The sequence below is a fragment of the Pantherophis guttatus genome, chromosome 6 (genome assembly GCF_059756535.1).
Source record: "Pantherophis guttatus breed Tessera chromosome 6, ASM5975653v1, whole genome shotgun sequence".
NCBI classification, from domain to species: Eukaryota; Metazoa; Chordata; class Lepidosauria; order Squamata; family Colubridae; genus Pantherophis; species Pantherophis guttatus.
In genome coordinates, this window is record NC_142068.1 from 24,125,247 (window position 1) to 24,139,312 (window position 14,066).

The 14,066-nt window shown below is 38.6% G+C and overlaps 1 long non-coding RNA gene across 2 annotated transcripts in view; it reads left to right on the forward strand.

Annotated features, from left to right (window-relative positions):
* LOC117678804 (uncharacterized) overlaps window positions 1-12,384 on the forward strand; it is a 37,678-nt gene extending 25,294 nt beyond the window's left edge. The window contains exon 4 of one of the 2 annotated variants that reach the window (XR_004595128.3): window positions 12,243-12,384. This is a non-coding gene — a long non-coding RNA (uncharacterized LOC117678804). Of the gene's footprint in view, window positions 1-1,238; window positions 1,429-12,242 lie in introns of those variants that run through there. The other variant, XR_004595129.3, reaches the window with a different exon arrangement.
* Window positions 12,385-14,066: the final 1,682 nt, after the last annotated feature.

The following is a 14,066-nucleotide window of genomic DNA, read 5'->3' on the forward strand; positions in this document are numbered from 1 at the left end:
AGGGAATGCTTCCTTTAAAAAGTCCAGTCTATTCAAGTTTTCTTTTATTCCCTCCGAAAGTAGAAATCATTACTCTAACTTCAGGAACCATCTGTTCTGTAGCTCTTTAAAGCTCTTAGAGCCAATTCCCTTAAGGTGGTTAGACATACTGCTGGTCCTTTTTGAGGTAATTAAATCTAGTGGAAGACCTGGCTTCCCATGGTGAAGGGCACCTCCATTGTAGCAAGCACCCCTGGTGACATTCTCCATTGCAAAGATGGGTCAAATTGACACATACTGCATTCTGGTATCGTAGCACTCCTAAACAGTTAGGTTTATAGGGGACTTTCATGCAAAGTGCTGGATAATTCTGCATACATTCTGTGATTATGATTTCTCCTTTTTTTAAAAAAAAAAATGTCCCTTAAAGTTTCAAACTCTGCTCAAACTGAAACAGGCTGGCAAGCTCTGAAAGAAGGACTATTTATAAAGGGAGGTCATCCACAGTTCCACTTTCAAATGCATTATTGATTTTAAAGCCTCTCCAAATGTTTCCTGATTGCCAGCACACTTTTCACAAACTGCAGGGGGATCCCAAATCAAATCTCCATTGCACTTTTATTTGGCTGAAGCAAACATCCAGACTAGTCAGGCTTCCAAGACACTAAATGGATCTGTATCTGCCAGGAATCAATAGTTGCATTTGGGTGTAATGTATGTCAGTGTAGCATTAGGAACCATTACTATTTCCTCAAGAAATTATTCCAATGCAACATGCAGCTAACTAGTTCAACAAAACCTTCTATAGATCATTTGGAATCCTACTGGCAGTATCCATGAGAAAAAATATACAGAAAAATCTTGTTTTACGGCAGCATCAGGAATCCAATTTAAGCAAAATGCTGGAGACAGGCCAGAAGAATTTATAACTCAAGGTGTAAGCTTCCTCCATAGCTAAAACTCTCCATCTTCTCCACCCCTATTAATAATTGGTAGCTTTAGTGATCTCTAAGAGGCTATTCTAAATTTATATTGTAAACTGTATAGGAAAATCTTCGCAATACTTTAATGATCTGGAAAAGAGTCACAAAAGATTAAATAGTCTTTGATTTGTTCCATTCGAGTTCTAAGTGCAATAATGAATAATTATACTTAATGTATTTTAGTGAAAAAGAAATTTAGTGAATTTTGTTTCAATTGAGATTGACTCCTGGGGACATAATATGTGAGTGTTTTTCGGCATGTGTTTTGTTTTTCAGAAACAGAATATGGATTTCTGGCCACTGCTTTCTTATTTAGCCTATCATCCTAGGACTCCTTAGGGATCCATCAGTTCATAATGGATGAGAAAGGAAGTTTGCAACATAAATCCCTCATAAGAGGGCTTTTAAGCCAAGTTTTTGCCGTACATCTATGAACTGCTCACAAATAAAAAATATTACTCCATAATCTTCTTTTACATCGAAACACACATCTAAACATAATTGACTTAGATATACTGTATGTTCAAGCCTCCCATTGAAATCCATAAGCTTGGAATTATAAATTAACTTCCTAATTCAATATTTTATTATTTATCGATTGGTTTAAAATATTTATACCCCATTGGGTTTCTCATGGCTGGATAAAATAACCCTTAATTGATCTTATATATTAGCTACTACCTGTCTGGACCAAAAGCACAGCCATCCCCAGATCAAATGGCCTTTTGAAAGTGAGAGTGATAGGAAATTCCCTGCAATTTTTATTAATGGCATAGAATATTTTAAAAACTATGAAATGGTCATTGGCTTTAACCACTTATATAATTATTTCCACCATTACCCACAAAAGCTGGGGAAATGATTAGCCGACACCAATTCTGTTTACCGCTCTTAGCTTTTAATTTTCACCATTCTCATAAATTAGACAAAACACTGCCATATTTATGATCCTTAGCTTTAAGTAAGCTTCCAAAACTAAATTAGATCTCTGAATTTAAGAAGACATGAAAATAATTCCAAATGGCCAGAGGGTGGGGGTAGGAAGTTGTTTTCAGTATTATTTTTTCCCCCTGAAGTCTAAATCAGGAGTAAAAACTGACAGGCAGCCTTTAATTGGAGTTCTCTAATCATTGGCATCATCTAATAATGACCTCTCAGGAAGAAGAATCAGGTACTTCATTACATCTCTGGCTGTTTATGGCAGGGGACTTTCATTACATCAGAATTAATTCTTGTTTTAATAACAGCACTATTTTTTACCCTGTTTATGGTTCATCTGTCAATGGAACCCCATGTTGATCCCCACCTATAAATCTTTGTACTAACAAGACCTCACCAGTTCTAACAGAACATAAATGGGAAGGTAATCCTTAATTTTAGAACAGCTGGGACTTGGGATATTTTCTGGAGCCATTTTCCAGAGTCCATTGGTCCAGTTTCCTAGATGAACAGCATCACAACAGCAATAGCGCCACGATGGCACAGTGGTTAGAGTGCAGTACTGCAGGCCACTTCTGTTGATCACCGGCTGCCAGCAGTTTGGCAGATCGAATCTCACCAGGCTCAAGGTTGACTCAGCCTTCCATCCTTCCGAGGTCAGTAAAATGAGGTCCCAGATTGTTGGGGGTAATATGCTGACTCTGTAAAACCGCTTAGAGAGTGCTGTAAAGCGATGTGAAGCAGTATATAAGTCTAAGTGCTATTGCTAGTGCTATCACAGGAATTTTCTGGATTCTAAATCCAGGGTGTAGAGGTTCGAATTCAAGGAAAGATGGGCTATAAAGTTGTCAGCCAAATGACTTTTCATGGAGAGTTGAATCTTCTGCTAATGACTATGGATTATTTTTCTAGTACAACCTTGTGTATAATTACAACATATTCAAAGACTGCTTAATAGGCAGAGAAATTAGGAACAGCATCCTATGTTAAATGTTGCTGATTGTTTTTTCCAGGAACAGCATATAGCAAATTCAAAGCATGTTTGCCATCTAAGAGTTTTGTACTTTGTAGTGCTATTGATTATGGTTCTTGCAATTTATGGTTCGTACATTACATGGAAAAACATATTCTGAGAAAATTATATTATTCTAGATATTGTCCTTTGAGAACAAGTTAAAATAGCAGCTTTTTTTGTAAATTGAGGAAACACCACATTGATGTTTACATAGTATTGCTCTAAGTTACTGTTTTTAATTTTGTAATTGCTGTATTATTATACTGTGGGTGTTTTATTTTTATATGTTTTATAACTATGTACACTGCCAAGAGTTGCTTAATTGTGGCAATTTAGAAATCTGCTAAATATATAATCATATATTGATTCTAATATTAGTGATGTTTGAAATTACATATGCTTATTCAAAAATGTTAGTACATCCTCTTCCTCCTTAAAAACTATGTCGCAACATGCTGAAAATATCCTTGGATATAAAATAACCCAATAAAATCTGTCAAGGAAAAGGTTATTCTTCATTGTGCAAAGAAACTAGCTCTTAACCTAGAATTTGAATATATTCTACTTTCAAGCTGGCTACATATGGAAACTGGCCATCTGGGATCCAGCTAAATGCCAAACAACCCTCAAACCATTGGTTAATTAGGAGCTATAGATTTGATGACCTAACAACCTTTACTTTTCTTAAAGTGCTATCTGTTGCAGCAATTAAAACAATGTTTCCTAAGAATCAGAGAAAGGGTCAATTTTCCAAGGTCATTTCTGCCAGTCTCTGACATTGCAATGTGCTAAATGTTATTCACTTTTCAGATCTCATATGAAAAGTCAATACAAGATGAGAATGTTCTACTCCTAGGCATTTTCAGACTCACAATTTTCCACTGAATCCTACCTTAACTGCCAGCTTCATTGTTGTTCCGAATAACACAAATATAGTGATATGAAATTTCCAATCTGTGAGCAATAGTTTTATTATATAGAGTTACAATACAAATAATAGCATCGGCTTCAGCCGAGTCGTTTATGCCATAAGTTCCAATTCCTTATGTTGCATTCATTCCCAACAATGGCACTGCATTCCATCTAAGGCAGCTGCTTTCTATGTATATTATACAAGTATGGCATTGAAGAGAGAAACTGCCCCTTTAGTTTGAGAGTTATACAGAATGAGAGCACATTCTACATCAGAACAGAGCCATCAGCATAGCTATTTGCAGCCTCTGGATGCTACACTTGAGACTTTTTATGAGCTCCTTTGCTAGCTGGATTTTTTTTTTTTTTCAGTTTTAAGAGGTGTGTGTGTATGGCTTACCTAATTCAAAGCATACCATTTTAAGCCAGCAAATAAAATTCTGCTTCCTCTAAATCATTCCACTGCTATATATTAACAGTCATTCGAAATAATATAGGCCTGGCAAAATTCAAAAGTTAATTTTCTGTTGTGGGAATGCAACTTAATCTAAAACACACAGCTCTTTTCTTCCATTTATTTATTTTTTGCTTCGCTGTTTTCTAGATTGTTACTAAGACTTACAAATTCATTTCCTTTTATTAAACTGAAGGCTGATGGAGTATATGAAATGTTCATCTGACAGTATCTGGAATAGAGAACATCAGTGTATATCAAGTTCTCTTTATCATGATATATAACATAATATCACTATATAACTATGTTATATAACATCACTATATAGCAAGTCAAGTTACATCAAGTTCATTACCTAGTTGGGTAATGAAATGACTGCAAATAACCACGTTCAGAGAGGACCAAGGACTCCATAATCAAGTTATCTTATTCAATCTTGTGTATCCTAATAGGCAGTAGTCTTTTTCCTTGACCTGCTTCCTGATCCTTTTAGGTTGCCACAGGAAATCTTAGAACCTTTCTATATGACCAAAGGATTCCCAGGATTGGAAGGTTCTGTCATCCTTAGTTCTGAGTGTGATGACACTACCCCATAAAGACCCGGTAGGCAAACTTGAAGTTCTCCTAGACTTGCAACTCCTGTTTGAAGAGCAGGTGGCAATCATGTTAGGAGAGCCTTTGTACAACTTCAAGTTTCTGGTTCATGAAGTCATGCATTCGGACCCTCATGGTCTGGTCATCTCTCATTTGGATTATTGGAATGCATTCTACATAGGGTTACTCTTGAAGGGTATTTGGAAGTTATAATTGATCCAGAATGCAGCATGGACAGTTTTGGAGGCCCCTAGAATGGTGCATATAACATCACTGTTATGTGAGCTGTTGTTCTGACCTAGGCTTCCTTAAAAAGCATGAAGCAGAGTCTTGGTCCCAGCAAAACCCCTTTTATTTTACACGACTGAGAATTCCTTTCATTCACAGTCAGCAAGGCTTGGCAAACAGTCTTTCAGATGAATATTTATCAACACAAACCTTATCTCACTTGGAAAGCTGCCAGATAACTAGTTTCCAAATGCAGTATAAGGCAAAACTTGGCACAGAGTCTCTTAGAGTCATGAACAAAACTTTCCACTCTTGAACCGACCACTGAACAAATTGTTTCCTGCAAAAGTCCACTCCCCATTCGCTTCTCTTTTGTTTCCTATGGGAGGGGCAAATCACCTCCAAGGTGTGGCTTTACTCCCAAGTCGACCCTGCTTTCTTAGTTGTTCTTGTCTTCTGGCAGCTCTGTGCATGCACACACTGGGAACAGGCTCCAGCTGTTCCTCTGCCTCACTGCTGTCTAGTTCCCTCTCTGCCTCCGATGCAGAGCCCTCGCCTGAGCTTTCTCTAGCCCCCAGGACTGGCCTATGTTCCTCCCCAAGCTCCTCACTGTCTGACTCTGCTGCCAGCTCTGCTGGCCGCCAGCAGGCCACAACAGCTGTACTGGCTCTCAATGTGGTCTGAATCCAATTTAAGGTGTTAGTCATTACCTTTAAAGCCCTCCATGCATGAATCCAGGATATCTGAGGAGCTATCTTTTCCTAGTGGGATTGGCCAGCCCCACTTGTGCTGGTAGAAGAAACTTTCTGCAGCTGCCATCAGTCAAGGAATTGAGGCTGATGGGGTCCAGCAGAAGAGCCTTTTCTGCCACAGCCTCCATCCTATGAAACATCTTGCCTGAAGGCCAGAAGTGTGAGATCAGCCCTCACTCTTCTGGCCTTCAAGAAATGCCTTAAAACCTGGCTATGCCAGTTGGTCTGGGGCCCTGAAGGAGAAGTGGTTGGCTGGAGGTGGCTAGTATAGTAACAGAGAAGTTGCCACCATTTTTCTTCTCGAAACCCATGTTTCTTAAATTGTTGTAATATTTTGTAGTTTTAATCTTTTTATATTTATAATTGTTTTATGTCCATATGTTTTAGTATACCATAAGTCGCTCAACGTCACTTTGAACCACAAGATGAATGGCATATAAATTTAATTAATAAATAACTGGTAGGCATTATTGCTTTCTTCAATGTATCCCCACCGCCCAATCTTGCCCGTTCTTATTAAACATGGACAAGTATGGCTATCCATAGACAGCCCTTGCTACTAGCTCTTGCTAGTAGCTCTTGCCTAGCTCTCTAGATTACAGCCTACTGAGCTGTTCAAAAGAGAATGAGGGGCATTTTGCTACTCTTGACACAAACTCAGGATGTGTGAAAATAGCACACTTTACTTGACTTTAATTCTCTGCAAGGGAAAAACAGCGAAGGCGGTTAGTTTTATGGAAAATCTGTCAGCAATGAGTTTATTTGCCCTAGTCCATCTCACGGGACTCCTTCTGATAGTATGTTCTTCTCAAATGCGCTTCCAACATACCCTGGATCACTACAGAAACTTTCCCCAACTCTTACAGCAAGAGTTGCAGTGTTTAAAAACTTCTCCCTTGAACTTAATATACTCCTTAAATCTCCCCATGGGAAAAATTAGTACAATGCTGGGGGAAGTTGAGAGTTTGAAAGGATAAAATTGATTATTTAAACCTCTGCAAGCCCATCCCAAAGGGCTTTTATAGAGTAATCTGGATTCCACAAAAGAGGGGGATAAGCACATTAAATCCATGGCCTACAAGACTGATATCATTGGCATCAGATAGCCCTGTGTGTACTGTGGCAATTTATTCTGTAATAAATGCTTACAAGCAGGCTGAGTACAGGTTGAGTTCCTCAATTTATGACCAATTGCTTAGTAACCATTTGAAGTTATGATGGAACCTCCAACCATTTATGACCAAGTTTTGAAGTGCCAACAGCTGCCCCTCTTCCACTTGTCCTATCATGACCATACTTTGGGCACTTGCATTTATGACCATTTGCAGCATCCCACAGCCATGTGACTGTATTTTACAATGAGTTTGCTGAAAACTGGCATTTACTTCTAGTTTGACAAAACTGGCCCATCGGTTGGCTTAATAATTACGATATTTCACTTTTCTACCTTTAATGGACAATTCCTGCTTAAGTCTAAAGTGCCCAAACCTAAAACCGTCAATGTTCACAGGAGACCAGCAAGATCAGAACAAACGTATGCACCATAATTTTTGCAAAATAAGAAATGAGAGTTTGTAATTGGTTCAGTTTACATGTTTTATATGGATCCAGATTTTATTGCTACAAAATTTTTGATTCTCCCCACTCCCCACCTCCCAATTTCCTAGAGCATGATAGAAAAGAAGAAAATCTTCCTCCAAAACACAAGACCAAAAAATAGATTTTCATAAAAATGGTTGTGCTTTAATTTATGTATGTATACATTTGCATCTGTACTTGCATTTAGTGTACTATACATAAACATTCGATGCATTTTCCCCATTGTGGGGAAGATTGCAACCAAACAACCTATGATTCACCTTGAATTCTAGATGGTGTTTTTGCCAACTTTTAGGCTCTTCTCTCCTTCTCTCCTTCTTCTTCTTTTTTTAATGGCTCTTTAACTTGGGCAGGACAATTCTTCAAGTAGGGGAAACCATCCAAACAAAGCAATAGCAGTGGCAACATCCATACAGCGTTTCTATCTGCTGTCCTGGTGAGTCATAGGCATAATTCATGTTCTAGTTCAATTAAATTAATATTAATTCTAGATGCAATGGTCTATCATACTTATTAGATAGTAATAAGTACGACAGTATAAATTTAAAGTAGATGATCCTACTGAGTGGGGCTATACCTCTCATCTCAGAATGCTGCTCCAACAATATCACCCTCCATTCTCCCTCTGGAGATGATTCTTCTCAGCCTGAGCTTCCATCATAGCACGCTGCCTAGGAGCATGCCAAAAGTTAATAGAATAGAATAGAATAGAATAGAATAGAATAGAATAGAATAGAATAGAATAGAATAGAATAGAATAACAGAGTTGGAAGGGACCTTGGAGGTCTTCTAATCCAACCCCCTGTTTAGACAGGAAACCCTATACCGTTTCAGACAAATGGTTATCCAATCTCTTCTTAAAAAATTCCAGTGTTGGACCATTCACAACTTCTGGAGGCAAATTGTTCCACTTATTAATTGTTCTAACTGCCATGAAATTTCTCCTTAGTTCTAAGTTGCTTCTCTCCTTGATTAGTTTCCATCCATTGCTTCTTGTCCTACCATCAGGTGCTTTTGAGAATAGCTTGACTCCCTCTTCTTTTTCTTAATACAATTACCACAATTTAGCATTCAGGAGTCATACCTAAAGACAGACATAATCTTGTGTATATTTAATACATTTTACAGGTAGTCCTCGACTTGAAACAGCTCATATAGTGACCGTTCAAAGTTAGAACGACACTTTAAAAAAGTGACTTTTGGCCCTTTTGACCGTTGCAGCATTCCCTGTGGTCACATGATCAAAATTCAGATGCTTGGCAAGTGGTTCGTATTTATGACGGTTGCAATGTCCTGGGGTCATGTGATAAGTTTTTGCGACCTTCTGACAAGCAAAATCAATGGGGAATCCAGATCCTCTTAACAACCATGTTAACTAACTTCACAAATGCAATGCTTCCCTTAATAACTGTGGCAAGAAAAGTCATAAAATAAGGCAAACTCACTTAACAAATATTACACTTAGGAACGGAAATTTTGGGTTCAATTGTGGTTGTAACCTGAGGATTACATGTACTGTGTTAATCTGATTAAGAAGCTTTTTTACGTGTGTGTGTGAGAGAGAGAAAGAGCGAGAGGGAGGGAGGGAGAGAGAGAAAGAGAGAAAGAAAAAGAAAAAGGAAGTCTTGACTGCTGATAACTGCCTGCAGTTTTCATAGCAAGGTTTTTCAAAAATATTTTTCCATTGTCTTCTATTTAGGGCTGATAGAGAGTGATTGGCTGAAAGTCACGCTTTGTACCAAAAGCAGAATTAGAACTCCTGGTTTTTAGCTTAGTGACTTAACCACTACCACTCTCAAGTACCCTTTACAAATTGCAAGGAAGGAAGGAAGGGAGGGAGGGAGGGAGGGAGGGAGGGGAAGGGAAAGAAAGGAAAGGAAAGGAAAGGAAAGGAAAGGAAAGGAAAGGAAAGGAAAGGAAAGGAAAGGAAAGGAAAGGAAAGGAAAGGATTAGCCAGCAGAGAAGTCCTGGCTCCTTTGTGAAAGAAATGCTACGATGGCTACTAAGAATTCCCCAAGGTGAATTTAGGAATATAATGATCTGAGTGATGTATAATAGTTATCTTGCCTGTAAAAAGCTATTTATGGAATTTTACCATGCAGAGAGACTAGCATGTCTATTAAAGGAAAAATGTCAGCTCTGGGTCTCTCATCAGGGACTAATTTAAATGCAATTTTGCTAAATTAGATACAGAAAGAGCCAGCGGAGGAAGGAAGGCCAACTGTAAACTCTAATAATATAGCAGTTCTTGAGCAACAGCAATTTATTGTGCTGGTCTCTAGCGACTAGTGAGGTCAGTAAATAGGTAATCACCTTCCTTCACCTCATAGCCTCTAAAAGCAGTTTAGATTGAATGCGCTGCTATATGGTGCAGATTAGGTCACCAACACTGTACTGAATAATCAACTTAATTCTTAATATAATGAATTTTATAAAACATGAAGGGAAACAGCTACAAGCATGCATTCTTTTAAAAATAATTAAGAGAACATTAATGTTCTGTTACCGCGTTAGATTCTCATTATACAAGCACGAATAGCTATTGTACATCAGTCAATGTGTATGCTGCTATACAATAAAGCCTACATTGTGGATAGAACCAAGGAGAGCAAAGTTCAAATTGCTGGCTAGTCACAAAGCACAGCCGATAGCCTGGGGCAAGTTACTGATTTCTAACTTAACCTACCTGACTGAACTACTATGGAGTGAATGGTGGGGAAGAGGATAGGATAATTTCACGCACAATAGCTGATGTCGCTGAAAGAAAGGCAGAAAAAATAACAAAACAAGTTCAGTACTCTATCTGTTGCATTTTGCAACAACATTTCAGCAAAGCAACCCCAGCATTTAATGGGATGATGGCACTTTGAAAAAAAATCATCGAATATAACCCAAAGGAATACTGGCTCCAAATGTGATGCTCCTTGGAGGGAAGACCTATTTTAACTGGATATCCCCCAGTTAAACTGGGAAGTTGAGAAAATATCTCACAAGGAATCAGGGCAAACCATTTCCAGATTATGGAATCAAGAGAATCTTCAGAACTGGGAGGAAAAATGATCTGGAGATATTTATGAAATTATCAGGCTCAAGTTTGATTTGAAAATGATTTTTCCTTTCTCTGTAATCATCACTTAATGTCCACTCATTCAGCAAACTTTTGAAGTTATGACGGTGTCAAACAAGAGGGATCTATAGCAGGTCCTCATAGTTGCAATTGTTGCAGCATCTCTACAATCAAAGGATCACAATTTGGGTGGTTGGCAATTACCGGTAGTTCACAATTACAATTTCCCAGCTTCCTGCAGTCATGTGATCACCATTTGCAATTTTTACTGTCAGCTTTGGATAAGCACAATCAATGGTGAAGCTGTCAAGATATCGTTAACGGTGACCATGGAACTGTGGGTTGCATAGGATTTGCATAATGACAGCAACTGAGGCTACAAGACCTGTAGTTATTAGTCAGTACAGTCACATAACACCTTATAATGCATTGTTTAGCAACGGAGTTCCCTATCCCAATTACCATTGGTAAGCAAGGACAAGCTTAGTGTGCCACTACCGCCATCCTCAAAAACCAAGTACTTTTAGCATTTAAAAAAGGAAGAGTGAGGAAATCTACACACACGCCATCCGCAAATGGCAAAAAATTATTGGTCTTGCTTTCCTTTCTTTCCATTTTAGTATTGATCAAAAGGAAGACCAGAATGGGCCAACTCATCATGGTCAACTCAGCACAGCTAACTCAGTACAGGACAACTCACCTGTTCAACAAATTCAACAAATACAAAAGTTCAATTAATTTCAATGGAACATGGCCAATAATAATAAAATAAAGAAAGTCAATCCAGAAATAAAAGAATTACAATAATTTTGATGAAAAATGTGGTCATTAATAATAAAAGTAACTGAATGAAATTATTAATACAGCATTGCATTGTCCTGTGGCCAGTTGGGCCTTTGTGAGTTGGCTGTGGCGAATTTTATTCTCACAGATTTTATCTTGATTTGGAAATAAACTATATTACACCAAAGAAAATGTATATTATAAATTATATTGCAATATTATAAACATTTTGTTACATTTTGTTCAGTGTAAGAATGCATGAGAAGTAAAATAAATTATTACTGGTCTACAAAAAAAAAACCAGTAATGCATGAAATGGTCAGTCTATAAGTCTATTATCAGGTTGACCTCTGTCCATAATTCACATGTAATTGGTCACTTGCTATGTTATTTCCAAACAATATTTGTGCTAATGAGAAATTTTAATTTTGGCCCTATTAGCTTCTTGCATTCTTTTCCAACTCATTCAAAGTAGTATCTTTATCGTTTGGTCTTTCATATTAGAAAGAAGAATGGCTAAATTGCATGATAATCCATAATGTCTTTAATGAAGTGGATGATTGTTTGCTACTGAACAAAAAATATAACCAATCACTCCAAAACCAGTTTTCACTAGGGAACTAAATCATAGACAGGTAGACATACAGAGTACATTGTTTATAGACACACATTAAGAAACATCAGATGGCACTATTATGTTTTTAAGAATTCTTCATATCTGCATAAATGGTTGCAAACTCTGCGGCCTTCAGACTTGCTATGTTTTCCCCCATTTCCTATGATAACCTTGACTTGTGGTCTTTATGATGCATTAGAGTTCCCTCTAACATTAGAATGTTATTTAATAAAAGCTGTAACTATTCCAGCTGTGTTTCTGTTGCTATGGTAGTTAGCAAATTTCTCCCTCATTTTTACTTACCTTGGCTGCTTTCCACAGGGAAAATCTGCTGGCTGAAAGAATAGGCTTTTCTACCGTTATTCTGGCAGTAGAGCACCGGTTAAAGAAATAAGTTAGATCCTAACAACTCATGTCGTCTTGCAGCTGCTTCCTTAGTGTTGCTTACAGTAAAGAAGATAAATGGAGCAAGGTATGAGACTTATTGAATTAGACACAATAATTCTTCTCACTGACTCTGGCATTGTTCTTTTTAATTGCTTCTCTCAGGGAATTCTATTAAATAATTTTACCCAGGACTGGAGCCTGAGGCTTCATGAGTCGTATATGGGTATATGAAGTCCTGGGCCCAGTGCAGTCATACAAAAAATGTGTCTATTCCAGATAAACCTTGCATCTATTCACATTGTTCAAACAATATTGACTCCTAAAGACACTCGGGCACTGAGAAGCAAATAGCTGCAGGAGAAAAGCCCTGTTGTCTTTCATGTGAGTCAGAGCCCGATATCCTCGCTCAGCTGGAAGCCTAAACACATACAGCATACCTGAAAAGCTCTCTATCCTGTAGATATTTGGGTTTCACTTGTAAGCATCTGCAGTATTTGAGCAACAACAGCAGAGGATGGGCTTGTATCCAGAGGGCTCACAGAGTGAATGCTGCAGCACTGCAGATTTTTTAAAAAGCCAATCAAAGTTTTGGTGGCTTTAGACCACGCTTTCTCACACTGTTTGTCATGACTACCATGGACATCACAAGCAACTTGGAGGACGTGGAGGAAAGGGTCACAATTTCTTTCATCAGGCAAAGCTGGAGAATGTCTAAGTTCACTTCTGCTATTCTGGCCGCCCCCCTAATGGTTAAGCAAGGCTCAAAATCCAGAGTAAGTTTTATGGAGTGGAGAAACTCATGAGTCTATCCATTTGTCCAAACCATAGCAGTTATTATTAGGTTATTATTTAGTGCAGTTCACGAGATGGAAATCCAATTACTTAGGGGACTGTGGTATTGCCAATCCAAGGCATGCAGTAAATGAAAGGAGACCTATGAAACAGGGGTAAAATTCAGCAGGTTCTGACAGGTTCTGGAGAACCAGTAGTGGAAATTTTGAGTAGCTTGGAGAACCAGAAAATACCACCTCTGGCTGGCCCCAGAGTGGGGTGGAAATGGAGATTTTGCAATATCTTTCCCCCAGGAGTGGGGTGGGAATGGAGATTTTGCAGCATCCTTCCCCTGGAGTGGGGTGCGAATCAGGGGTGGGTTCTACTTACCCTTACTACCGTTCACATCGCACCCGCACGTGCACGCTCACTTCCCTCGTGCGCACGCATGCTCTTCTGTTCATGCGCAGAAGCTTCTGAGCATGCACAGATCACCTATGATGACGTCCGGGTCAGTGGGCGGAGCCTCCCACCAGTTTTACTACCAGTTCTTGTGAACCAGTACGAACCGGGGCAACCCACCACTGGTGGGAATGGAGATTTTGCAGTAGCCTTCTCTTGCCACGCCGATACCACGCCATGCCCACCAAACTACATCACGCCCACTAAGCCACACCCACAGAACTAGTAGTTTAAAATTAGAATTCCACCACTGCTATGAAGGTTTCTGGGCTAGTAGAGTTCATCAGTGAAGCCAGGGAAGTGGGGGAAGATCCGAAAGCAGAAATAGAAAGAATCTTAGTTGGTTACAGGAAACATTTTCTAGTTGTTATTTCTGCCAAAAGAATGTGTTACAAAGTACTGATTAAAGGGTGTCCAAACTTCTGTACCTGTAATATTTACTGTGTTCTTATTTTGAATCTGAAACAACTGGTCATACTATTCAGGTAAGCTTCTGTGAGCTAAAAGAATAATTGAAACAATCAA